Genomic DNA, 6,060 nt, shown 5'->3' with positions numbered 1-6,060 from the left:
TCCAGTGGCAGGTGTCCCTGCCCATGGCAGGGAGGTTGGAACTTGATGATCTTTAAGGTCCCTTCCAACCCAAACCATTCTATGATTCTATGAATTAGCCCAGTGGGATGTGTTCCACTAGTCTGGAGACCACCATGGGTACCAGGCAGATGCTGAAAGCACCCTGGCCCCAGTGTGCCTCATTGCTCCCTTGGTACGAGTCTCAGGTGGGTGAGTTAGGGGCTGAGGGTCATGGCTGGCTCCTTCTGGGCAAACAGGCAGTGAGAGAAGGTGGTTAGGCACTGCTAAAACCAGAGTGTCTGCTGGAACAGCCTGTCTCCTATTATAGAGGTGTCCTGGGATGACTAAGTTACACTGAGCAACACCGAGATACCTAATTTCTGAGATTCAAATGTTTGCTCAGTCTGGGAAAACCAGTAAAGAGCTGATCTGCAGGAAAACATATTTTCTTACAGCACTGAGCAAGGAGCAGCACGAGATTCAAGGGTGCTACCCAGGTCCCTTTCTCCCCATAACTATAGGTCTCACCTAAAATTTTCTCCACTTCTTCACACTCCTGCTCCAGCGTTTGAGCCTCACTGCAGACCATTTTGAGGGGGGAAACAGCAGACAACACATATGTTGGAGGCACGGTGTTCTGTTTCAGCTCTTGACTAACTAATTATAGAACAAGATGCACATTTTGTAAGCCACAGCCTTTACTTTCTCCTCAAATGCACCTGTTACTGCCTTGGTGGGAGAAACTCCTCAGCCATGCATAGTCCTGGCTGACTCTGGAGATAGATCCAAATGAGATCAGCCTGGCCAGCTGGGAGGGCAGCTCCTGCTCCACGCCTGGCACTTCAGAAAGCCTTTTGCAGAAAATGGCACTCCTATCTAGCACAGTGCTTCACTTGTCACCATAGCAAAGGCAAAGCAAACACCAGTTTCCCTGGAAACTGTGGGCGGCAGGGCATGTTGACTTTCAGGGAGGGAGAGGATCCCACATAGGACAAGTCCTGGGTGCAGAAGAGTGGGTGTGCTGCACATAAGGAGAGGGGACACAACAAGGCCCAGGCACACAGGGACCAGGGTAGCTGGCATGGGGCAGGGACCCCCAGGAGAGACTCCCATATAGTCACTGTCTTGCATTGCTCAGTGCAGAGGCAAAGACTGCCTTGGGGCAGAGGGAGCCAAGTGCCCATGGTTCAGTGGCCCAGAAAGGGCACAAATTCATTGAGCACAGCTGGTCAGCAACAGGTCACCAACCCCATCCTGGGTGGAGTGATGCAGGCCAGCTGGTACCCACAGGCTGGGCTTGCTGCTGGTGAGGCACACTTCCCCCATCGGGGTGGGATTGATGCGGGCAATCTGTTACCCACAGGCTGGGCTTGCTGCTGCTGAGGCACACTTCCACTTCGTGTTCGGAGCCCCCAGAAAGCAGGGAAATGCCAGCAGGGACCCTTGGGCTTCCTTCCCCAGGGATCCCTGACAGGAGAAGCAGTTGCTCCTGCAAGCCTTCAGCTCACAAATGGCCTTGGGTGCTGTTTCTGGCTCCTACCAGAAACCACCTGGCTTAGAGGTAGAACCTCAGGACTGTTTAGTCTCTTCTATTTATAACCACACAGGCTCCTCCAGGGCAAAGGGAGTAACTGGTGCTGGGGAAATTAACCTGAAGAAGGCATTGCCCCACAGTGCGTGCTTGTGCCAATGTACATCATACCGGGCTGCATGAGTAAGGGTGAAGTCAGCAAGGTGAGGGTAGTGGTTATTCTCCTTTATTTAGCACTTGTGACCCTGTATCTGGAGTACTGCATCCAGTTGGGTCTCTCACTGCAACAGAGTTTGATCAAGTGGAACAAGTCTGGAAAGGGGGCCACTGGGACAGTTGGGGGCTGCTTGGAGCATGTCACCAGGAGGAGAGACTGAGGGACCTGCTCAGCCATCAGAAGAAAGGCTAAGGGGGATCCAGCTGCTCTTGTCTGTTAAGTAAATGGATGCTATAGAGAAGATGGGAGCAGACATTTCTTAGAGGTGCAGTGAAAAGACGAGGGGTGACAGACAAGTTGCAATTAGGGAAATTCTGATCAGACACAAGTTTAAAAAAGATTCCAATGAGAGTGATTGGACAGCAGCACAGGGGCCCTGAGAAGCTGTTGGATTTCTGCCTTTAGAGATATTCAAAGCTTACGTGGACAAGACCCTGACAACCTCGTCTAGCTCTGAGGTGAGTCCTGTTCAGGGCACAAGCTGGACTAGACCTCTCGAAAGGTCCCATCTGACTGAAACCTTCATGTGGCTCTGTGATTCTACCAAACCTACTAAAATGTGGGAAAGAGCTGGAAACAAGGAGGAACCCTGTGACTTCTGAGAACCACCAGCTCCTGCACATGTGGGAGGTTACGCTTTGCAGGGAGCTTGGGGCAGAAGAAAGCAAGAGGCATCCTATGTTTTACCCACATATGACAAACACACTGGCAGATTTTAGTGCTCATGTTTGTCTTTAGGACACTGCAGAGCCAGTCCCTCCCTGGGGAATGTGTGTGTCCAGGAGAACAGTGTAAGCTGAGCAACCTGCCTGGCCAGGTGGAAATTCAAGGGGGGGTTGATGCTCTGATGCTGCCACTTGCTCCTATGGTCCCTTCTAGGTGCTGCTCACAGGCTGCAGTGCAGCTACTTGGGGTGGCTGAAGGAGACTCTGCTCCCAGCTGTTCATCTTGCTTCTATCAGGGCCAGGAAAATGGGAGGCATTGTTGCTCTTCAGCTACCTCTAGTTCTGGTCCAGTGTGATGAGATACACCGAAACCTACAGTTTGTATGGAAGAAGGTGACTGCTGTCATTGGGGACTGGATGCACCATCTGTACTATCAGCCCTGTTGCAGGGACAGTCACCTTTGGCAAAGGAGCACCATGCATATTTGGGCCAACAGTTGCCACATCTGAGACATGGCCCTGTGATTCTGTTCCTTGAGGAACAGACCTGATTAAAGTGATCCCCTGGCCCCATGAGCCTACAGAAAGTGGGTGCACGAGGATGTGCCAGCCTCTTCACCTGCCCTGGTTACTCAGGCATTGCCTGAGTCACAGTTTGATGCTGCTCTGTATTGAATGTTGAAACAGGGAGGGGACAGATGGCAGCAGAGGGGACATCTGAGGGTGTAGGGGAATGAGAAGATGCTAAATTAGGATTTGACTTCCAGAACATGAAGCTTTTCCCTTAAGACACAGGAAGAAGAAGGCTTTGCCCTTAAGCAAAATGGAAGAGGAGGTGATGGAGGACCTGACACGGCTGGAAGGAGAACTGACTGGAACGTAAACAATGGAAAGATCAAGATGTAAACAAGAGAATGAATTTGCTAGAAAACAGTGTGTTGTTTTTAGTTAATAGCCAATAAAAAGTTTTGTAGATGACGTATTCATAGTAGTAAAAGACTATAAAAGTAGTAGTAGTAAAAGAGCAATAAAGTGATTCTTCTTCACTGCCTACTGGAGTTCACTTTTTGATCCCGCTGCTACATGAGGGAGGGAGGCAAGGATGGCTGCCAGTGACCCATCACTCATATGGAGCAGGCCAGAGGGGATGCAGCTTTTCAGCACTTGCTTCAGAAAAGGCTGGGGGGTGCAAGGGGTGCCCCACACTTACAAGGGCCTTACAAGACATTGTGGGGTCCCCAACCCATGCAGCTGCCTCCTGCCACCCCAGGAGACCAACGCTTGCTTTCTTGGTCCACGGTCAGCCAGGCAGGCATGTTAGCTGGGAGTGCTCCCCAACGCCCCTGCCTCCAGAGCCTGAAGGAGGATGCAACCCAACTCCAGCCCCAATGGCTGGCAGTGTGCACCTCCCTGCCTACAACCAGTCACTAGCATCTCCTGCCTCAGATGAGGGAGGGGTACTCATTTTACAAGCCCTATGCCACAGCAGGGCTACAGGGCTTGTGGGGAGAGGGGGAATCCCTAACAAAGAAACACCTTGTTTGTGGAGGGTGGCCCTGGCCACCCAGGGGAGATTTTTTGGCAAACTGGGGAGCATTTGGGAGGCGAACCCAGAAAGTTCCTTCCCTGATCCAGGCCATAGCACCACTGGCATGCGTGGGTGCTCCAAGGGTTTATCACACCCTCTGTGCTCACACGTGGCCAGGAACGTGGAGCCCTACAGCCCTGGCAAGCCCGTGGGATGGTGACCCTGGAAGTCCTGGGTCTGAGCAGTGCCTGTGCCCTTCTTTCCTCTTTCCCATGACACCCCTGACCTGAAGTTCAGCTGAGTTTATCCCACCTCCGATAATCTTTGCTGCTTTCACAATCCAGGTGTGCTCTGTGCCAACCCTTCTCTGGTGTGTACATTTATGGCACTCTGGTCTGCTTGCACAAGGAGAGGAGGGACCAGAAACCAGAGTGCCCTGAAGGCCCCCACCACCAAGGGAGCCCTTTGCAGAAGAGAGGGTAGGGATGAACCTTACTGGGTTTACTGGCCTTCCAGTGGGCACATTTTAAGAAAAACCAGCGCAAGAATCAGGCAACCTTCCTGCCTCCTCCACTCACTTGTTCCTTTCGGGTCTAGCCTGTCTGGCCCCACTGGTTTAGGATTTCCCTGGGACATGTGTTTGTGTGACTAAGTGGCTGACTGGTTTGGTTTAAACTCAGATTTAAGGAAGGAGAAAACGGCTGCTTTCCCAAAAGCCTCTCCCGAGGTGTAAGAAACCTGCAGAGTGGCAACACTGCTTTCCCGCCAGCACCAAGTTCCACAGGAACTTGTCTTTAATTTGGCATTTAAATCAGCCCTCACCCAAAGCTGCCTTAATATTGAACCAGTGCAAGATAACTCTGGGCAGATTAGTATTTGTGTCATTACAGAGGTTCAAAAAAATTACTCTAAAAGGCACTGTAAATCCATGGAAGGAGATTTTTACTCTCTGCCAAGCAGCATGCACAGTAACAACCAAGTAATCAAGAAAATTGCTGCACCCTGAATCAATGAGAGTGCATATGGTGTCCCTCATCTTGTCTAGTTCTGCTGCCTCTGGGGAAAAAGTGCCTCTGGGAAGCACTTTCTGGTCTGTGGCAGTCTGTGAAGGAGTTGATCAAGTATCTGGGATGTGGAAAATACACACAGTAAGAGCACACTTCACTCTTATTTCTCCTTTGCTCCACCAGACTCCACTGAAGGAGGGGAGCTGGCTCTACTTTAGCACATTTTTGGCTCCTTCTGGGACGTACTCCAGATACATTTAAGCCATCAATGGCACCACATCAGCTTGAAAACCTAATTTCTTGAAAGTTTGGTATTGTTTCCAGCACATCTCTCCTACCTTCAGTCTGCAAGTCAACAACTTGCATCATGGCTTCACATAGCCTCTTCCCAATCTGCTCCCCAATGTTACATTAGTATCCTTGAGTTTTCCCTCCCTCAGTGTTACACCTGTGGAACTGTGTAGATGAAGGGGAGAGGAGGAGGGAAGGATAAGCATCGTTTCAATCTCAAATTTACTAGGAAAAGGCAAGATGTCCCGTGACGCATTTCAAACCAATGCTTAGGAGGGCTCTTTTTTATGCCAAGGGATTCAGAAGACACAAAAGGCCCTGTGTTGCCCTTCAGTACTGGTAGGCAGAGTTGGAAAGGCCCAGCCTGGCCTATTCTAGATAGCACTGTGCCCAAGGAAGGGAGTTTGCTTGCCAGGAGCGTATGGGTATGTGGTAGCATAACATACCATGTAAAAACTCATGGGAGAGGAAGCCTCCAAAATAGGAGATCACAGCCCCATACAATTAGGAGGTTTTAAAAAAAAATATTATTGTTATTATTGTTATTATCATTATAATCATAGAATCATAGAATCATAGAATGGTTTGGGATGGAAAGGACCTTAAAGATCGTCAAGTTCCAACCGCCCTGCCATGTGCAGGGACACCTCCCACTAGACCACATTGCTCAAAGCCTCATCCAGCCTGGCCTTGAACACCTCTAGGGATGGGGCATCCACAACCTTCCTGGGCAACCTGTGCCAGTGCCTCACCACCCTCACAGTGAAAAACTTCTTCCTAATGTCTAGTCTAAATCTACCCTCTTTCAGCTTATACCCGTT

Source organism: Pterocles gutturalis, unplaced genomic scaffold, assembly GCF_000699245.1.
Source record: "Pterocles gutturalis isolate BGI_N339 unplaced genomic scaffold, ASM69924v1 scaffold41501, whole genome shotgun sequence".
Lineage (NCBI taxonomy): Eukaryota > Metazoa > Chordata > Aves > Pterocliformes > Pteroclidae > Pterocles > Pterocles gutturalis.
This window is presented reverse-complemented; position numbering follows the sequence as displayed.